Raw genomic sequence first — 22,519 nt, 5'->3', positions numbered from 1 at the left:
CTTGTTTTGCAAAATGTTATCAGCAGTGAAAGCTAGAAAGAGGTACATGGAATTTATCTGTATCTTTCCTTTCAACTGAATATGAATCTATAATTAACTCAATAAAATTTCAATTTTAAAATAGGAGGAGCATTTTTATAATTTTAGATACAGTAGGAAATTTTACTGTAAAAAAAGCACACTAATTCATAATTATACTCACTAGATAAACGAGCTAGTAAACCAGCACCGTCACCATTAATGGCTCCATCAATTCCTGGCCCATGTCAATAGGACAGGAAACTCTACACAACAAATGTAAAGCAGGATAAAGGAGTTATTTTATCCTGATAAAAATTTACTTCACCAGGAGTATAAAAATTACATGATTCTTGTATGATTATTTCTTACTTCCTGTCCAATCTTGCACAAGCATATATCAAGTAAAAACCCATGAAAACAACATCATGTTCTCCTTTCAGAAATGAACAGGTCAGGCAGATAACAACAGTTGAGAAAATTTTAAAATACTGCTAACAAGGTTGATCCTATATCCAAGTATAACTTACATTTACTTGTAACTGCATACCTGTGTCAAACAAATACACACACTTTTCAAATATTCCTGGTATACTGAGAATTAAACGCAACTTATGGCTTTAAGAAGATCTAAAGAAGAGGAAATAAGCCAAATTTTAAAACCAAAACATAGTGAAAGTAGAAAAAAGACAGGCAAAAAATCGATCTAATTGTAATATAAAATTTTTTCCCCTAAATATTGTGTGCTAAATAGGGAATCAAAGCTGAAATTTTTTTTGTATGTTTTTATTCCCATGCATGTTTGTGTACGTGTGTGTCCCATGTGTCATATGTGTTATACAATATACATGGCATACACACTTTAACAATGAGCTCATACAGTGCGCATGTATAATTGTCAGTTTCTTTTTTTAAATTCACTTCATATATCAGAATATTTTTCCACATTAGGACATAAATATCTAATTCATTTGTAGAAGTCTACTGAGCTAGCAGAAATACATAAAGCTATATAATGATTTTTAAAAAAATCATTGAAAAAGCAAGTTCAAAGTAAACTCTCTACTAATGGAGTCCTGGCACTTAGTTGGCATACAGTAGTTCCTATGAGCAAACAATTGGGTATTGCAAAGCTGAACTTGTACATCATTTATAAACACTTAGTGTTGAAAATAAATGATCGAGTCATTGAATGAAAAAGACTAGAAAATGAAAAATAAACAAAAGACAACTGTAATGGATGCAAAAATGGTTACAAATTCCTCCTATTCTGGCATGCAAACTCTTAAGCAGTGCTTCCACACTGATTTGAATCTTGGCTATGGGACTTGCTTTAGCCAATGGGCCAGTGGAAAACAAGCCATGGGCAGAGATTTGAATGCACGTTTGGCTTCACTCTCTTGCTGTGACCACCATGAGGGGAAGCCAGGGCTGGGATGCTGCATGATGAAAGCCATGTGACCCAGTCACCCTCATCATCCTGGCCAACAGCCTGCCAGAGGCCAGAAGTCTCACCAAGGGCATCTAAGAACATCCAACCATGAGCCTACTCACCAGCTGACCACAGATGCACAAGCGAGCCTAGTCGTGATTATCTGAGCCAGCCTGAACCAAAAGCGCCACCCAACCAACTCAAAGAAGCACGAGCTAAACGTGATTGTTTTTAAGCCATCAAAGTTTAGAGTGGCTTGTTATACAGCAAAAGCTGTGGCCTAAAGGTTAAGAAAAAGAGGCAGTTGTTACACAAAGTCACAAATTGTGTCATTGCCCTTCCATCACCCTTGCCAATGAAATAAATTACTAGGCAAATGGTCTTTAATGGTAGGTATGGTGCTGTGGCGGAGAAGGCAATGGCACCCCACTCCAGTACTCTTGCCTGGAAAATCCCATGGATGGAGGAGCCTGGTAGGCTGCAGTCCATGGGGTTGCTAGAAGTCAGACACAACTGAGCGACTTCCCTTTCACTTTTCACTTTCATGCATTGGAGAAGGAAATGGCAACCCACTCTGGTGTTCTTGCCTGGAGAATCCCAGGGATGGGGGAGCCTGGTGGGCTGCTGTCTCTGGGGTCGCACAGAGTCGGACACGACTGAAGTGACTTAGCAGTAGCAGTATGGGGCTGTGGGATTTTAAGGTGCCTGGAGTCAAGCTGAGAGCAGGGGACACCCCATAGCCCTAGCTCTGCTTAGAAGTATGACTCTTCTTTGTCCTCAGGGGTAGGAGTCACTCTGGTGGCTTCCATGTTGGTTTTCCACATGAGCCACTTCATCTGAAACCAGAAGAAACAAGACAGGGATGGTCAGAGGCCTTACAGCCCTCACTGGATATTGGGGGCTTTGCTCTCAAAGCCAAGGCTAAGGAGATACAGGCCAGATAACAGAAGCAGCCTGTGTGATGGGGAGCTGGGCTAACCCTTGGGTCAGCCAGAGACCTCAAGGCCAAGTGGCACACAGCAGGTCTTCAGCACGTGTGTGGATGAAGGTGTACACATTGTAAAGATCACATGCACAGAAGGTGTGGTGTTGCTCTGCACCTGGGATTACTCTGAGGATGATTCTTCGAGTTCCTCCAGGTCTAGAGCAAACATGTGCAGATGGGCCCAGAATCATCTGCAGATGGGTTTGCTGAGCTGGCTGGTTTCGTCTCAGGTCATCTGAATGGAAGTCAAGGATTTCTGCAGGAACCCGTTCTTCTACAGGTGCTCCTGCAGCCTTGTAAGCAAGCTGGAAGGGACGAGCTACATCTGTCTGTTTGCAGGTTTTTTGTTTTTTAAAGCCCTTAAGAGCAAACAAGATGGTATAGAGGCACCACATCTGTTGCAGTGGGACCAGCGGCCGCTAGGAGTTTTTATTTGGCTTTGTTTGTGCAACTGAGGGGCGGGACTGGTGGGAGGTTGCAGCGCTTTCTTTCTGAGTGCCCGCAGCCCAGGAACAATTAGAGACATCTCTGGTCCTGCAGGATCAAGAGCTATACTGTCCCTTTCTGATTGGGTTTGTGACCCCTCCCATGCATGTGGTGATCACTGTCTCCAGGGAACCACCATCCTTGCCTTCATATCATGCATGTGCTTACCAGATGGGTAAACGCCCCAGAATCTGAAAACATGATGGCACATGAAAATTCACAATAAAGTTTTCTTTTCCAAACACAAAAATTTAATTATAAGTGGAAATTCACATGTCTTCTTTCTTGATTTTTGAAATCTGGGTTTCAAAAGTTTTTGGACTTTTGGAAGTTCTGGGTATGTTCCCTGAAGCTGGGTTTTCCTTCCAGGTTGGTCCCCAAGCTCTCAGCTTCTTCTACCAAACGGGTCTAGCAGCCCCACCTAACCCAGTTATAAATGAAACTATAAATGGAGGAAATGAAAGCTCTGTGGTGCAAGACCTTAGCCTGCTTCGTTGTCATACTGTCCTTGGCCCCAGAAGAGGTCTGAAACCACAACCCTCAAGTTGTTCACTCACGGGAATTCGCTGGTCAGGAAATGCAATCCCATGATATTTCCAGAGATTCCTCAAAATGATTAGTCTCCCTCGCAAGATCTTTGGACTCTTCAAAGATCTGCCATCATGCATCTCTGTGGCCTGGGCACTAACATGGATGACTCAGATACTGACTCGGCTGTCAGCATGTGCCAATTTTTATTAGTGTTTTCGAGTCCTATGTTGACTTGGAATTAAAAGACTTAGAGATTAGGATGGGCAATTGTAGGAAAGACAGACAGAGAGGGAGGGAGGAAGAGGGAAAGCAGAAAGGGAAAGAAAAAGGAAGAAAGGAAGGAAAGAAGAAAGGAAGAAGAAAGAGTAAGCAAACAAAATAAAAGCGTGTGGGGCAGGCTGAGTGGTCATGTTGCTGCCACTTTGTCGGGGGTGCATGTGCACTGCCTCCCCCAGGAACATCACAGCTTCCCTTTGCAAACCTTGGTCCTTCTACTTCCCAGCTTTGTTGTTAAACCTGAACAGTGACTTCATCCCACTGTGTCTTCTCCAATTTTCAACCAACCAAATGGCTCTTGGAAATGTGGTAAATCATCCATTCATCTGCCCAGCTTTCCTCTGCCCCTGACATTCTACATTTTCATGGATGGCCATTTTTAGCCTGGGACAGACTGGGCAGCCACTGACGCAGCAAGTTTCAAGGATGTTTCTCCCAAACCGCAGTATCTGTGAACTCTGACATTGTCAAGATGGTCCCTGTCGACACATCTGCTCCTGAGAAGAGGAGAGAAAGCATTTCCCCTTAGCTTTGGGTTGATTTTACTTTTGTTCCATGAGACTGCAAAGTCCAGACCCATGATGCCTATCTAAAAATCTACCCATATCAAAAGAAAACCTTTGCTCTATAAACGAGATTAGCTATCTCCCAATTTCGGTGTATAAATTGGCTCTCCATTTAGACTTCTTCCCCTGCAGTACTCCTTCATTACAAACCATCAGTGTATCAGGATAACATTGGGTAAAAGAAAAGCAACACAACAAAATACTTAATTTCATTAATCTGTTTGGCAATACCAATATAATGAGGCATAATATTGATTTTCTTACTTGGGTTTTAAAATCTCTACTTCTTTCCACAGAATTAAATGCTTCAAACTGATATTCCACCTCTTTACAGTAGCATCTTTAATTTAGTTGTTATAATTAGGCATTAACGGGTGTCAGTAGGATAGCCAGTTAGAGACCATTCTGTTCTGCTTGTCTTGATTATCACAGTTTAGATGTAAAGTAAATTAGAATGAAAGACTATACAGTCCAATTACAGATAAAAGCAGCAAACTGCACTGTTGTAATTAGATGCCAGGACTATTTTTCTTAGATTTTGTATCTCTGAGGGCCCTTCTTGTAGCTACTTGGCTGAAGCCACTGCTGAACGATTTCAGGATGGATCTGAGTCGTTGCAGCCATATTGTCTCTATGCAAAACTTGAACTTCTGGCTTTCTTCCTAGGAACCTTTCTCAGCCAGAGGCCATGAGGACTTGCTGGAGCGTTTCTCCCTTGGGGCCAGGGATCTGCGTGCGTCCCTGCCTCTCTCTGCCTGGGAAGCTGGGTAGTTGGATGAGACAGGGGCAAAGGTTAGCTTCTTTATGAATTTATCCAGCTGTTTCTAACCTCATCCTCCTATATTTCCTATTTTCCCCCTCCTCTTCTTCCTCACGGATGTCAACTCTTGGGTGTTGCACTAACGTTTGGGTCCAGAATGCTGGTCAGAACCATACCTTTAACCCTGGTGTGGAATCTTCTGGAAGCGAGCATATGCTAGGTGTGTTTTCCTGTAAGTGCTGCGTATTTTTGAAAACTGACCAAGGAGAACTTGATGTGGCCACTGAGGAGTGACCCATTCATTCATTTCACGAACATGTATCGACGGCTTCCCCCACCCCACCTCCAGGCATGAGGCTGGATGCTGGGTTCACAGACAACCTGCCGGGAATGGGGAATCAAGACCTGGTGAAGGTGGGGCTGTCGGAGTAGGTAATTGATGATGGTGATGCAGCATGAAAAGTGCTTTTGGGGATGAAAACTCTGCATTCTATAAAAGACAGAGCGGGAATACCCATCCCACATGAGAGATGGGACCTCCTCATCCATTAGGCTGTGGTACCTGGCTTGTTTTGAAGGATGAGGGGCAGTTATGTAGGTGGGTGGAGAAGTAGCAGGGAGGGAGTTCCAGAAGGAACGCCGTGTTCAAGTCAAAGGCACAGAGTGGTTTCAGACGGGTGGTGTGTGGTGGGCAATACAGCTTCATAAAGTAGGCAGGAGCTTGTGAAATAAGCCAAAGGAGGCAATGCAGGATCTGTCACGGCAAAAAGTCCACAGGGACCTCCCTGCCCTAGGATAGAATCCCCAGGTCTCAGTCCTATTGAGGTCCTGGCACAGACTGGCATCTTTGACCACCATTGCCTCATGATTATTTTGAGTTTACCCCTGGGCTGGACTGGAAAGATCCCCCACTTCCATCCCTAGACCTTGGAGTGTAACTCTTAGAGGGAGACATACTGTTTTGATAGGGTGTGGATGCTCAGATAATCACTTGTCAGGAACCAGAGGGCTGAGAAAAGTGAGGACATCCTTTCATCACAGGTAAAAGGTGACTGAGGGCCCAGATGATACTCCCTGTGAGGAGGACCTGTGAGCTTCCTGTCACTCGACACATTTTGTGACTGGCTGGAGACCCTTCCTCGGGACCCAAATAGTAAAGGGAGCACATGGCCTAATGGGGCTTCTGCTGGACCTCTTTTCTCGCCACATGGATACTGGACATCACTGGACACATGTGCAGAAGCTATGGCTATCTCAGTCCCCAAGCACTGATGGCCAATTGGAGGACCTGCTAACATTTATTGCGGATATGTACGGGAGAGGCGCTTAATTTTCGTTCTCCTGGAAATTCAAGTAGCCCAATACTGCCGGGTGTATTTTGTAAAGTACCCCTCCATTATAGTGAGGTGGAAACAATGATCCCATCTAGGAGAGAAGGAATGAGTTGGATAAGATCCCATCCCAAGCTCTGAGGGGACTAGGACGCACGAAGTCTCCTGGCGTCTAGGTCACACTCTGCACTCCACCAAGGAGGTGTTTAGTTATCTGGACTTGTGCTGTGGAAAACTACACTGCAACCCAGTGTGCATGTGCAACACACACACGAAGACACACAGGTAGATACACACACACTCACACACACACACACACACACGCTAGATATCTAACAAAAACCCAAACCAAAGAGGAAATCTTATTCCCTGCAATTGTTCTTGGAGAGCCTACTGTTAATTTAGGAAGATTCCTTTTTTTTCTGTGATGAATTAGTTTCCAAGAGATCGTTTAAGGTGTGATCCAAGCATATATTTTCTTTTGCGACCAAACGGATCTGACCTCTTACTAATTTTGCCTACAATTAGTTTGGTGTAATTACCGCCACTTACAATTTAGTCTGCTTTCACTAAAAAAAATTATTGTTCACGGGGTCATAAAACTCTTTAAAAATTGCTTAATGAAAAATGGAGCCTTGGGAATGTTGCACAAGATAAGCCCAGCCATTAAATCCAGGACTTCCTGTGTGCATGAGGTGGTAGTTTGTGCGGGAGGCTCTCCAGCAGTGTGTGTGTGTGTGTGTGTGTGTGTGTGTGTGTGTAGCAGCAGTGTTTGTGAGAGAAGCTCTTTTTACAGGTGCCTTCTTTGGCCCAGTGTGTGTGCTGTGTAACTTGGCAGGGCCTGAGATACTACTCAAAACAGAGGATACTCAGGATGTTCTGTATCCACCTCCTGCATTTCTCCTGCTGGGTCAGAACGTACAGAATGGAAATAATGAGGGAGTGGTCCAGAGAAACAAATACTAGCCTTCAAGCCAATTTTGACATTCACAGGTAGATGCTGTCTGAGCTAGGCCCACTCTGGCACATTCTCTTGATGGAGACCTCGCAGTTGAGGTGTCCACAGCCTGGTAGGCTCACATCCCCGTGACAAGTCTCCTCCCAAAAGCCATCTCTGATGGTGTGCAGTGACAGCTCACTCTTCATTATCTCAAAGGGACTCAGTCCATCCCCCCTGCTCATTCTTCTCTTTCCCCTCATTACTGGGCTGGAGAAAAGTGAAACCAACGATCCTTGAATGCTCTCCAACAGCACACATATCTCAAGCCTGATGAATGTGCTAGCCTGCTTTGTTCTGATGTCCTGGGGATGCATATACATGTTCTGATGTTCACATGCTCATGTGTTATGGGTGTGCACACCTGAGCCAGGACAGTCTCATAGAAATCCTTCAAATTGGAACAGAGCAAGGGGCAGAGAGTGAGGAGACCCTAAGAAAGAAGATGACGTGTGTGCAGAAAATGAGGGTTCCAGTCTAGAGCACTACTTGGGAAGTCAGCCATGGCTGGGTCTTCAGAACTAAATGTCTGAGCACATGGATGACAGAGACTGACTCCCCCTGAGACTGAACTTGTGGCTCCTGCCCCTGGATATCAAGGCTACAGTCCAGCTTTGCTTTTTTCTTTAGCTCAGAATGGAAACAGTTTCTGTGTAAAAGGTGAGAAATGGAGTAAGATGAGTGAGAAATGGAAGGTGAGACTCAGCTCTTATGGCCAAGAGCAAAAACTCTGGCAGAATTAGAATGCCGAGCATTTGGGAAAACAGCTTTTCTCAGTTCATTTCACATTAAACCCAACAAGCACCACCATTACCCAGAAGGAGACTGCAGTTGCATAATTATGGTTCCCAAAGCATGCTGTAGGTTTTCAATCTCCGAATTCAAATCTAGCAAAGATCTAAAGACTGTTTTAACACCCTTCTTAAAAGGCTTCCCATACATTCAAAATAGAATCTTAATTCCTTGCAGACCCCATGAGGCCACTGTGATCTGAGCCTTCATGTCCCCTGGGCTCATCTGTGGATCTCTGAACAGCCACACCTGCCACCCCTTGAAGGAGCCCAGGTAGCCCTCTGCCTGGAGGCTCCCCGAAAACCTCTTTGTGACCCTATTCCAGGAGGGATTCTCAGAGAGTCCAGCCTGCTCACCCTCTGCCTTTCCTATTGCTCCCTGGACCCTCACCTGCCTTCATTTTCATCGTGGCGTCTGTGGCCAGAGCTCAGAGGCGACATTGCTATTCACAAGCTCCATGATCTTGACCAAGCCACCTAACCTCTGTATCCCAAAGTCTTCATCTAAAATGAGAGATCATACAATATTGTAAAGTAATTAGCCTCCAATTAAAATAAATAAATTTATATTTAAATAAATAAAATAAAATAAAATGAGAGATCATAGTACTGCCGGGACTATGCATGTGAGAATCCAACAAGGCAGCACCTGTAAAGGGCTTAGAATGGCATTTGGCAGAGAAAAAGCACTCAAGAAGTATTGACTATTATCACTTTTATGATTATATAATGTTTAATTACATAATTTGTATAATATACATTTAATATGTAATACTAATTATCAGCAGTCTATTACTACTGGCAAGCCAATGTAGAAGGCTGCATGCAGTTTAACTGGAGGACTGGACCGTAGGCTCCCAACTTGCATCCCAGTACCTTGCCAGCTAAATGACACATACTTATGTATGAATGCTGAATACTTTCTTTTATAAATATATGGCCCACAGCTTTGTTATCTCCTGAAGCACTTTTTAAAAAATTGGGATATAGTTGCTTTACAATGTTGTACAACAAAGTGAATTAGCTATATGTATACATATATCTCCTCTTACATTGCCCTCCCTTGCTTACCCATCCCATCCATCCAGGTCACCATAGAACACCAAGCTGAGCTCCCTGTGCTATACGGCAGGTCCCCACTAGCTGTCTGTTTTACGCATGGTAGTGTGGAAAATCAATCTCCCAATTCTTCCCACCACTGCCCTGTGTCCACGCACACATTCTCTATGTCTACCTTCATATTCCTGCCTTGCAAATAGGCTTACCTGTACCATTTTTCTACATTACACATATATACTTTAATATATAATTTTTTTCTTTCTGACTTACTTCACTCTGTATGAAAAACTCTAGGTCCATCCACATCACTACAATTTCATTCCTTTTTATGGCTGAGTAATATTGCCAAGAGACACATAAAAAGATGCTCATCACTAGTTATTAGAGAAATCCAGATCAAAACTACAATGAGGAATCACTTCACACCAGTCAGAATGGCCATCAATAAGAAATCTACAAAGAATAAATGCTGGAGAAGGTGTGGAGAAAGGGGAACCCTCTTGCATCATTGGGTGGGAATGTAAATTGATACAGCCACTATATGGAGAAACAATATTGAGGTTCCTTAAAAAAAAATAGAGCTAACATATGATCCAGAAATCCCACTAGCTGTCTAGCAGAAGTCCTTCATAATTCATTGCAGTATTTACAGTAGCCAGGACATGGAAACAATCTAGATGTCCATTGACAGATGAATGGATAAAGGAGATGAGGTACGTATATACAGTAGAATACTACTCCCACAGCACTTTTTAAAGGTAAAGTATATTTGGCAGAGGTAACTAACAATAGTCTGCCTAACAAGTCAAGAATTCCTTGCCTGACTGACACTCCATTGTTCCAAAATTCTGGGTTAAATATAATTTTATTTGCTATGGAATTTACAAGGGCATTACGGAAGGACAATTTACCGGTCCATGGAGCTGGTAGCTTCCTGCCCCTTGTCCACATCCCACAGCATCCCACAGAGCCCTGGCACTTGAGAGTGGGTCATGATAAATAGAGCTCTTTTATTTTATGTAACTTAAGTCTGGACATTCTCTCCAGGGTAGGAGAACTCCTTCCAAATTATCTTTAGGAAAAAAAATAGTTTTTTAGATGCAGTGTTCACCTCTCTTAAGGGAATAGGATCTTTTTTTAAGTGGAGTTTGTTCCCAGAAATTAGCGCTGAGACTCTGTTAAACTGAGATCAACATTCTGCTTCAATCCTTATGTAAAATGCTAATTTAGAAAGAATATGTTTTATGAAATGAGACATGCATGACTCAAAGGATGCAATAAATTGAGTTAGTGATTCAACGTTCATAAAGAAGAAATTTGTGTGGGGTTTTAATGCCTTAGATATCTTATCTTTGTTTAGAAACAAAATTAATAGGTCTCAGCAATATTCCATTGGTTTGGGGAGGGCTGGAAGGAGGAAGCTGAGTCCTGGGTTCACCTCCAGAAATTCCTGATACATCCTTTGGAACCCAGTTGACAACAAACAAGTCTTTGCCACTTCTGGGTATTGACATGTTCGGTGTTTTTTGGCTTGTCCCTGTATACTAAGCATGTACTGATTACCATGTACCATGTACTAACACAGAGAGAGCTAGGTGTCTTCTAAGAAATAGTTCTTGAACTTCCAAGTGCCCAGGGCTGCTGTGTGGGGCCCAGGGATACAGCACTTTCCCTCACTCTGCTCATTCCCGGGTGGATGGACCACCAGTAAAAGTATACGTGATATGAGGTCACTAGTGACAGGTGCCAGGATGAAAACAAAGACAGATGAGGGCCCCAGAAGTGATGGGGGGAGGCAGGGAGGCCTCTCTGAGAATCCCCTCTGGAGACAAAGTCATGAAGAGGCGCACGTGGAGTGGGGGCACTGTCCAGGCAGAGGCTGGCTGGGCTTCTTCAAGGTGGCTGGAGTGAGACGAGTGGGACAGACATGGGCGGATGAGCCAAGGGGATGGGAAAGCTCAGACGACAGTGGCCTTGTGGGGTCTACAAAAGGAAATGTGATGGGAAGTCCTTTGAAAAGTGTACCAGCATGATCTTTAGATCTTTGCTAGATTGATATTCACAGGCCAAACAGGTTGAGAGCCTATAGCATCTTTTAAGGGCCACTCCTGCACAAACGGGAGCCAGGCAGGCAGGGGAATCAGGAAAGGAAAGGGAGTATGAAGCCAGGGAGAGGGAAAGGCATCAGCAGATGCGAGCTCTGGCCCAGGCTTTCTGAAGAAGGTGGCCTTTCTCTAGCATCACAGAGGAGGGCAGACCCAGAGAGAGTGTGTCTACACACACACACCTACCCGAAATGAGGCTTCCTCAGATCATTTCGGGCATGTATGTGTCTGACATTTTTTTCAGCTTTTTCCTGGACAGCAAATTCACATGCTCAATTTTTGGTGCTAAATAAGAACTCTAGAAATCCTGCCTGCTCAAGCAGATTGGGTGGCTGAGACATCTGGACTTACTGGACAGCCTCCGTGGTCTTTCTTTCCCTTTGTGGGCAGGGAACACGTGTCCAAGTCCAGCTGAGTATCTCTGCATGTTGAATCCATGAGCTTTCATAGGCATCCCATAGGTAACTGGGCATCAGGGGAGCAACACTGGCTGTGGGTGAGTAACATGCCCCTTGGCTTATCCGCCCACCTTTTCCTTATCCAGTGAGTCAGGCTGGCTCAGAGCAGGAGCAGAAGGGGGTCATGTCCTTCTGCATCAGTAGGGTAGTGCTGTGGGGCTGGACGGCCCCTGGATTCTGAAAATATCTGAAGTGTGCTGGCACTCTTCCTGTTTCATGGCCTTTAGCAGATGCCGACCACCGAGGGGATGCTGACTGGAGGCCCCCAGCACCCTGCACCCGTGTTATTATGGCAAACTTAAGAGTAGTAAATAAAAGGAACAAACGAAATAAAAACACAAAATGAAAAAATAATTAAAACAATAACTATTCCATTCATTCTGAGCACATCATCCAAGATTGCATTAGAAAAAACTACAATAAAAACATGCTTTTAATCTGATAGTAAAAAAGCCCAATAAAATAAAAATGAGCTCCATTAATGAAAATAATGGCTCCTACCCCAGCCAGTTAAAATGCTGAGCTTATGTGTTTTGGGGTTTGGGGGAGCTGAGGACTGTTGTTTTTTTTCTCTGCAGCTGGTGATAGATTTGCTTTTGTTACATACTGAGATGGCCCCAGCTAATTAGTATTGCTTAATATGGAATCTTACCTTTTGTATAAGGCCCAAAGAAATTGTGTAGGAAGACAACCAATTCCTGGAGAAATGAGTGAAAAAACTGTGCTCTATTTAAGGTTTGGACTTCAGTAAGGAGCTCAGATAGGTAGCTGTGTGTGTGTGTATGTGTGTGTGTGGTGTGTTGTGTGTGTTTCTCCCTCTTCTCTTTTTCCCTTAACCTCCCCCCTTCCCACTCTCCTCCTCTTTACTTCAATTTGCTTCTGTCCTTTTAAGGGAATGACTTTAATTTTCTTGCACATGACAGGTAAGCCCCACCTCAGACTCTTTTGGGGTGAAATGGAAGTATAAATAGGTAAGTCCATGATAATAGGAGACCTCAGCAAGACCCTTTTCCTTTCTAGAAAACTGAGCGGCTTTGCTCAGAACTTCCTCCCACACGGTGCCTCCGTGAATCCCTGCGTCTGTGTATCCACCGTCCTGAATGGCCACCTCACAGCGGCCTTCTCCTGGACTCTTTCCTCCATTCCTGTCTAGCATGCATTATGTGCTGTAATTTGTAATTGCTTGTATGTTTACTTGCTTCCTTCTGAATCTGTTGACAGTAGCTGGAAAATAAATGACGCCACTCACAGGCCACGTCTTGACCTCTAAAGACTTCGCTGAGAGCCGACCTCACCAAACACGGGATGGAACTCATTCAAAGAAACTCTCGTCCATTTAATCAACTCCTCTGCTGCCCTCCCAGGCCCCTGATGTGACGACTACAAGTACTTATTTGTTCAAATGAATATTAACATTGTAATTTAGTACCTAATTATGCTTCTCTAGTCATAACTGGAAATGTGGTATTAAAATCCTTACATGCTCTTTGGCTATCAGCATGTACCTTTGTCAATATTCTGGAATTGCTGGAGATTTCTTTAATGTACAATCTTTGTGCTCATATCTCTCCCTGTCTCCGATCCTCCCTTGCCGCTGCAGATTTACTTTCTGTCGCTGCTGGCTATGTCGAGCTCTGTGGTCTTGCTTGAATAAAATAGAGTTCAGCTCCTTCCTAAAGAAGTGTGTGCATAGCTGCTGTTCGAATGGCTTCGTCTTTCATTTGATAATAGTACCAGCCCCAGAGCGTAAGATTTTAGGATGCTACCACTGGGGAAAAACCCACCAGCATTCAAGCATCATGCCTGCCACATAATAAGTGCTCAATAAAGTTTGCTTAATTAATAATTCTCATCTTGTCTCTTATTTCTAGCCCAGTACCGCTCAGTCTTGGCTGCACATAAGAAAACATGTATCTTTAAAAAAAATCCTCATGCCTCATCTCATGTCAGAACGATGAAATCCGTGCCTCTACGAATGGGGCTTCCAGATGGTTCCAACAGGCAGGGAGGATTGAGATCCCTGCTCCAGGCAGAGCCAACATATGTATGCTTTAAAGAGCCACTGTTCTGTCTATGATCAGTTCCAGTGTATAGCAGCCATTGGCAAATGATCGAAAACTTAGTTTCTGCTTGGAACTGTTCTATGAACGGATTAGACATCTCCCTTTGACTGGTGGGGGAGGAAGTGATGGAGGCTTTATATTCAAAAAATTATTTTTGAAAAGGGATTGTTGTATTTAAAAAGAATGTCCTAGTAGGAATTATTTGTGTCTGCAAAGACATTTGCTCTAGCTTTCTAGTGTTTTGTGCAAATTCTCCCTTAAGAGAGTCCTGTTGGCAGGACTGTGTGTCCACTCACCAGGATGCACATGGCTCATAACCAACAACCTTACTGTTAAGCATACCATCCAGGGCTTCTGCTTTGAACACATCTATTTGCAAATGGGAAAAAAAGGAAACACAACTGATATGTTTAAGTCACCTTCTAAAAAACACATGCATTTTTTGACAATCGTGTTTGGAAATTGATTTGCTGAGCAAAGAGGACCCAAGTGCCGGAGGATCACAGGGTAGCATGGAGGGGTAGCATGGACCTCCTTTAGGCAGATTTCTTGCCTTACCAAGAATCTTCACCCATGCCCTTGTATGCCCTAGATAGCCATCTTATCATGGCAGAATGAAATTCCCAAAATGCTGAATGCAGCCTTGTTATCTTTAGCCATGAGCTCTAGCACCAGATCAAGTCAGGAAAACATCACTAAGTGTATTTGGTTAAAGGCATCCCATGCATGAACTTTGCATAATTGGAGCTGATTCTGCGCAGGACCATACTTTAGGAACAGTTTTACTTCTTCTTCTCCCATCTGTATGACATTTCTTGCCTTATTGCCGTGGCTGCAACTTTCAGTACTCAGTTGGATGAATGGTAAGGGGGAAACTTGCTGCCTTTGTTCCCTGTCTTAGAGTAAAAACATTCCATATTTCTCCAGAAGTATGGTGTTAGCAACTAAGACTTCCCTGGTGGCTCAGAGGGTAAACCCTCTGCCTACAACGTGGGAGACCTGGGTTTGATCCCTGGGTCGGGAAGATCCTCTGGAGAAGGAAATGGCAACCCACTGCAGTACTCTTGCCTGGAAAATCCCACGGATGGAAGAGCCCAGTAGGCTACAATCCGTGGGGTCGCAGAGTCGGACAGGACTGAGTGACCTCACTTTCACTTTTCACTTTCACGCGTTGGAGAAGGAAATGGCAACCCACTCCAGTGTTCTTGCTTGGAGAATCCCAGGGACGGGGGAGCCTGGTCTCTGGGATCACACAGAGTCGGACACGACTGAAGTGACTTAGCAGCAGCAGCAGCAGAGCGACTTCACCTTCACCTTCATGGTGTTAGCTGTTGTGGATGCTCTTGATAAAGTTGGGAAAGTTCCCTTCTGTTTCTGCTTTGCTGAAAGGTATTTTTTCTTTTTTGGTAATACGAATGTGTGTTGAATTTTGTCAAATGTGTTATTTGCATCAATTGATATGATTATGCAATTTTTTTCTTTAGCATGTTGATATGGCATATTTATTGATAGATTTTTGAATGTTGAACCATCTTGCATAACTGAAATCAATCCAACATGATCATGTGTCTAATTTCTTCTTTTATAACGCTGGGTTCATTTGCTGGTTCAATATTTTGTTGAAGATTTTTGCGCTTAAAGTCATAAGAAACAATGGTCTATCATTGTCTTATTTTTACTTATTTATTTGGCCACACTGGGTCTTAGTTTTAACACATGGGATCTTAGATCTTCATTGCGGCATGCCGGATCTTCAGTTGCAGCATGCAAATTCTTAGTTGTGGCATGAGGAATCTAGTTCCCTGACCTGTGATTGAACCCAAGCCCCACTGCATTGGGAGCACAGAGTCTTAGTCACAATAATTGTGACTAAGTCAAAATAATTGTCTTATTTTGCACTGTATTTGTATAGTTCTAGTAGCAAGGTAAATAAAATAACTTTGGAGGTACTTCTTCCTCTTTTATTTTCTGGAAAAGATTGTGTAAAGTTTTGTTAATTCCTTTTTAAATGTTTGATAGAATTTTCCATTGAAACTCAATATTTCTTTTTAAAAAAATTTAATGACAAATTCAATCTAGTTAATCATTATAGAACTAATTGGATTATCTATTTCACTTGGTTTTGGTAGTTTGTGGTTTTAAATATCAGTACATTTCTTTTAAGTTGCTAAATTTCTGAGTATAAAGTTGTTCCTTCTACTCCACACTTAATCTTTTAATGGCTGTGGGATCTGTTGTAATATTCCATTTCATCCTTGATTTCGATGATTTGTGTCTTTTCTCTTTTCATCTTGGTTAGTCTTGAATGAAGTTTATGATTAAAAGAAAAAAAATTTAAGGACCAGCTTTATGTTTTACTGATGTTTTTTCCTACTGTTTCCGGTTTTCAATTTCATTGATTTCTGCTGTAATCTTCATTATTTTCTCCTTATTGCTTGCTTTGTGTTTACTTTGCTCTTCTTTTTCTTTCTTTTTTTTTTTCTGGGTCAATCTACTGTACTTTATTTGTTTGTTTTTTTTTTTCACTTTTTTTTCTTCTTTTTTTTTTTACTTTTATTTTATTTTTAAACTTTATATAATTGTATTAGTTTTGCCAAATATCAAAATGAATCCACCACAGGTATATATGTGTTCCCCATCCTGCACCCTCCTCCCTCCTCCCTCCCCATACCATCCCTCTGGGTCGTCCCAGTGCACTAGCCCCAAGCATCCAGTATCGTGCATCGAACCTGGACTGGCAACTCGTTTCATTCATGATATTTTACATGTTTCAATGCCATTCTCCCAAATCTTCCCACCCTCTCCCTCTCCCACAGAGTCCATAAGACTGTTCTATACATCAGTGTCTCTTTTGCTGTCTCGTACACAGGGTTACTGTTACCATCTTTCTAAATTCCATATATATGCGTTAGTATACTGTATTGGTGTTTTTCTTTCTGGCTTACTTCACTCTGTATAATAGGCTCCAGTTTCATCCACCTCATTAGAACTGATTCAAATGTATTCTTTTTAATGGCTGAGTAATACTCCATTGTGTATATGTACCATAGCTTTCTTATCCATTCATCTGCTGATGGACATCTAGGTTGCTTCCATGTCCTGGCTATTATAAACAGTGCTGCGATGAACATTGGGGTACACGTGTCTCTTTCCCTTCTGGTTTCCTCAGTGTGTCTGCCCAGCAGTGGGATTGCTGGATCATAAGGCAGTTCTATTTCCAGTTTTTTAAGGAATCTCCACACTGTTCTCCATAGTGGCTGTACTAGTTTGCATTCCCACCAACAGTGTAAGAGGGTTCCCTTTTCTCCACACCCCCTCCAGCATTTATTGCTTGTAGACTTTTGGATCGCAGCCATTCTGACTGGCGTGAAATGGTACCTCATAGTGGTTTTGATTTGCATTTCTCTGATAATGAGTGATGTTGAGCATCTTTTCATGTGTTTGTTAGCCATCTGTATGTCTTCTTTGGTTTTCTTGAGGTAAGAGCTTAGATTACCGATTTGAGACTTTTCCTCTTTTCTAATGTATTTAGTGCTATAAATTTCTCTCTCAGCACTGTTTTAGTTGCACACCACATATTTTGATATGTTATATTTTCGTTTTTATTCAACTGTACGTATTTTAAATTTCTGTTGCAATTTCATCTTTGGCCCATGCAATGTTTAGAAGTATGTGGTTTAATTTTGAAATGTGAGGTGAAGGGAGAATTTTGTTGGTTTCTCGAAATAGAAAATTGCCAGGTTGGCTTCTGAGCAGGTAATATGAAATGAGTGTTCAGGTATTTTTTTATAACTTTTGAGCAATATAGAAAAATATAAGATACGTAGCTCTCTGAGTTACATCTACAACCCAAACACAGGCAGTTATTAAGTAAGATATGGTTCCACCATCCTCGGCTGAAAGTGGTCTCTTTGCTACTGATGTTTAGATAATTCCCTCTGCTTCTCACTTTGTGGGAGGGTGACCACATTTGGATGATGAGGAGGAGGACGAGGAAGATGAAGATGTTCTGAGACACTTAGTTCATTTCCTGCCCTTATCCATTATCTATCCATCCACCTGTCCATTGATTTTTCTATCTATCTGCTTTTGGTCATCACACTTGACGAGCTCATTATCACACGAGGATCTTTACATTTGCCCTTCCTCTTTTTAGAAAACTCTTTCTCTGAATTTTTATTTGGCTATCTTCTTTTTGTCCTCTCTTCAACAAAGTCTGTCCTAATCATTCTAACTAAAGTAATTTCCTCTTATTTACTATTAAATCATCTTTTAAGATACTCTTCCCTCTTTGAAATCGTCTTATTTATTTTTATCCACTTATTTATTTTCAATCTCCCGTGCCAGGATACAAGTTTCATGAGGGCAGAGACATTATTTATTTTGTTTCCTAGTGTATTATCAAGACATAGACTGACATATATACAGCTGACAATTCATGTACAACTCTTTATTAATAAAATTAATAAAGGTTACTTTTCTGACAATATAAGGTAGTGAGTAAAAGTACAGACTCTGCAACCAGACTGCCTGCATTTAATTCTATTTATGCAAACTTGGGAATAGCATGCAATGACCTTGGGCAAGATATTTATCATTTCTGTGCCTCAGTGGTCTCATGAAACCGAAATGGTAGGAATAGCATGAAATGAGAATAGTACATAACTCATAGAATTGTCATTGTCAGGAGGATTAATAAGTCAGAATTTGAAAAAGGTACAGTGCCTAAAATAGCATCTGGCAACTTTATGCATTTTAAAACAATAACAACTTCTAAATAATACCTCAGGGCCAGTTTTGGAAAATAAAATAAAAAATAATATATGCAACTATAACCAAAGAAAACAGTTCTTACCTTGAATTTTAAGTGTAGTGAGTACTTCTGAGAGATTCTCAAATCCTAGTTAGGTACTCATGAAGAAAAGAAGCCACTGGACTTGACCGCATCACTAACTGTCTTGGTGATCTTGAACTGATTTAGAACCTTCTCTGAATCTTTTTTTTTTAATTGAAGTATAATTGAGTTTAATGTGTTAATTTTTCTCTACGGTAGAGTGATTCAGTTACGTTATATATAAATTCTGTCTTATATTCTTTGCCATTATGATTTAGCACAGTTTATTGAATTCCCTGTGCTACACAGTAGGACCTTGCAGTTCATCCATCCTATATATAATAGTTTGCATCTGCTAACTCCAAACTCCCAATCCTTCCTTCCCCATCCCGCTTCCCCTTTACAAGCATAAGTCTGCAGAACCTTCTCTGAGTCTTAATCCCTCATCTAGGAAAATTAAGGTTTGTAGTAGAGCATCCCTAAGGAGCTCTCCGGAGAAGGCAATGGCACCCCACTCCAGTACTCTTGCCTGGAAAATCCTATGGATGGAGGAGCCTGGTGGGCTGGTCCATGGGGTCACTAAGAGTCGGACATGACTGAGCGACTTCACTTTGACTTTTCACTTTCATGCATTGGAGAAGGAAATGGCAACCCACTCCAGTGTTCTTGCCTTGAGAATCCCAGGGACAGGGGAGCCTGGTGGGCTGCCGTCTATGGGGTCGCACAGAGTCAGACATGACTGAAGCGACTTAGCAGCAGCAGCAGCAAGGAGCTCTCAGATTTAACTTTTGCAATCTCCACTTTCCAGGATGTGAGTGGTTGAAGGGTCCCCACTGCCTTGTGTCTGGCTCCAGGCTGGTCATGTGTAGGAAGGAGAGTCTGGGCTGTACTGGAGGCTCCTGGAGGCGGACACTTGCCTCTGCATGGGGCCTCCCTAAAGCAGGACTCCCCAACTTGCTGCTTTGCCAGACCCCATGATTGCAGACAACCACAGCATTGAAAGTGGCCTCAGCCTTTTGACAGTCTGGCCTGAAGGCTCACAACCATGACCCAGAAGCCAGCCTTCTGGGAGCCACCCTAGAGTTTCAACCTTTGTTTTGATGAGTGAGTCGGGGCAAAAGGCATTCCTCTGTACACACACAAGGCATTAATGATAATAAATAATAAGCTCCTGGCAATTATTCCCAGTGATGTGTAAGGTCAGGACAACGTGTGCTGTCAGTCCATGGTGGTACTGGAGAGAAGGTGAGTGGCAGAGCCAGGAGTGAGCACCACTTACTGCACGATTAATCGCCGGGCAGAGCAGAGCTGTCCCTCACTCTCACTGGGCCCAGGGGGTAGAATTGTGAGGTCTGTCAGCTTCCTTGGACAGGGAGGTGGGAGGTGGCTGATGGGGACAACCTGCCCAACCCTCCACTCGAGGCTCTGTGCCCCTAAGCTTGAGCTTGTGGGACAGCACATCTGCCCATGGGACGAGCAGAAGCCTCCTTTCTGTCTTTGATGGCACACAGTGGGTCAGAAGTGCCTCCCCTGGAGGGCTCGCCAGGGTGACCAGGGAGACAGAGGCATGAGCTGCTAAGGATGTGGCCCAGCCCACGCAGACCACTAGTTCTGTGTCAGGAGCCCTAAGTCCTGGCCCAGATTCCTCCACTTGCTCATCCTGAGACCTTAGAGACTCACATAATCTCACTGTGGTAGATTCTATTGCCAAGCGTTGACCAATTTCTTTTACTAGATGGAACCAGAAATCTCTTCCGTTCCCCATCACAGGTCCTTTGCCACTCCCACCCCACATGTATATCCAGAATGGGAATTCTAAGGCACACACAGCAGTCATATTTTTAGTATTTGAGCTTCCAAGGGTCAATGAATGTGTACTCAGTTGCTCATTCGTGTCTGACTCTTTGCGACCCCAGGGACTGTAGCCCGCCAGGCTATTCTGTCCAAGGGATTACCCAGTCAAGAATACTGGAGTGGGTTGCCATTTCCTACTCCAGGGGATCTTCCTAACTCAGGGATTGAACGTACATTTCCTGCATCTGCTGCATTGGCAGGCAGATTCTTTACCACTGAGCAACCTGGCAAGCCTCCAAGAGTCCATATTTTGGCCTAAAAATAAGTGTAGAAGAGTACTTGCCGACTCAACTTCCAGTTCCCACTCTAGAGTGGAGGAGGTGACCACTCTCCCTGGGATGAGCAAGAATGCTCTGACAAACAGTCACGGCATCCACCCCCTTCTGGGCTGAGTAGAACCCCAGAGGGATTGGGGCTCTAAGAGCAGATGATCTCTGGGCCTTGCTTCTCGAGCAGGGTCTCCAAAGTGGAAGGCCCAAACTGGCCCTGCACCTTGGCAAGTGTTGACTGCAGTGAAGCAATCCTGGTAACTAGGTGATTTCAGCAGAGCAGGAGACTCCCAGCTTCCTGCCTTTCCCTAGGGGTGTGGGGAGTAGCCACCTTTCCAGAACCCCAAGAAGGACTCAGATGATAGGGGAGAGCTGGCTCTTGATCCTGGTGAGTGAGGGGATCCTACAAAGTACTGCATCAGTGTGGACATGGCATCGGGCCGAAGATGGGAGATGTAGATGTCTGCGCATTGGTGTTTGAGTGAGTGAGACATCAACAAAGAGCAGAGCAAGGCAGTTCAACAAATGTGCATGGGCAGAGGCTGACCAAAGTCTAAAAGCTGCCATCTCCCTCTACCCTAATGCCCAGAAAGAAAGAGAGAGGGGAAATCCTAAATGGCTGAACTTAAGTCTGAACTGACAACTGACTCAGAATTTAGGATCACAGAAGAATTAAGTTGAGTTAAACTTTATCAACTAACCAGGAAGGACCATGATAGAGAGCCGGACAGGTTTTCCAGTCCAGATCGAAGTATGTTGGTGACTTTCTGAACATACCTGTGTTTGAGCTCCTCTGGCCAGGTGAGGATCAGAATCACCTGGGACATTCTGAAGTACCATGCCTGGGCAATGTCTCAGGGAGTCTGATGAAGTGGATCTGGGTTACCATGTCTCACCTGAGTGCAGTGGCCTGGCAAGTCACTTCTGGCAAAGTCAGAAGCCACTTCTCAGTGTGATTGAGACGCAGCAATGGCCACTCCTGAGGGACAGGTGAGGTCTTGACATGTGGCTGAAACTCACTTCTGTTTGTGCTCAGAGAGATGGACAAAGATGCTTTCCCTACTGACCGGGCTGTTTCACAGACTTCAGTAGAATGAAGCACTTTCATTGTGCTTGGGAAGCAATGGGGGTTCAGAAAAAGAACTTCCTTTCAGCTCTAGCAGAAGAATTTAGCTTCTTTGGATAGAGTGAGCTCCCTGTTAGTTGAGGCTGATTGTCTAGTCTTGAAGTAAGGGGTTCAAGCAGGAGCAGAAGAAGTTGGACCCATGCCCCCTTGAAGCCTGAATTTCTAAGGCTCTATGACCAGAGGGTCAGTGATAGGCTTGAGGGAATCTGGCAGTGGTCAGTGATGTCCAACAGTGTCATCCCTCCTTGCCTGGACTATAGTATTTGGAGCATCTGCTGGGACAGGTATGTCTACACGTGGATGTGGTAGTGGCTTGCCTTGTCTTTTGCATTTGATTTTTTGATAGAAGGTTTTAAAATTATATGAAGTAGAGCCTATCATATTTGCTTCAGGAGTTTGCTGTTGTGTGGGCAGTGGTAGCGATTGACCCTTTATTCTGAGAAACTCCCCAGAAGTAAAGGGAGACAAAGCGGAACACAGGGCTTCTACCAGAGTTGACTCATGCATCTGCTCTAATGTTGTTTATTATCTTCTGCAAATTTTCTCTTCATGATTCCTCCTTATTTTTCTCCCCCAAA

The sequence above is a fragment of the Bubalus bubalis genome, chromosome 18 (assembly GCF_019923935.1).
Source record: "Bubalus bubalis isolate 160015118507 breed Murrah chromosome 18, NDDB_SH_1, whole genome shotgun sequence".
NCBI lineage: Eukaryota > Metazoa > Chordata > Mammalia > Artiodactyla > Bovidae > Bubalus > Bubalus bubalis.
This window is presented reverse-complemented; position numbering follows the sequence as displayed.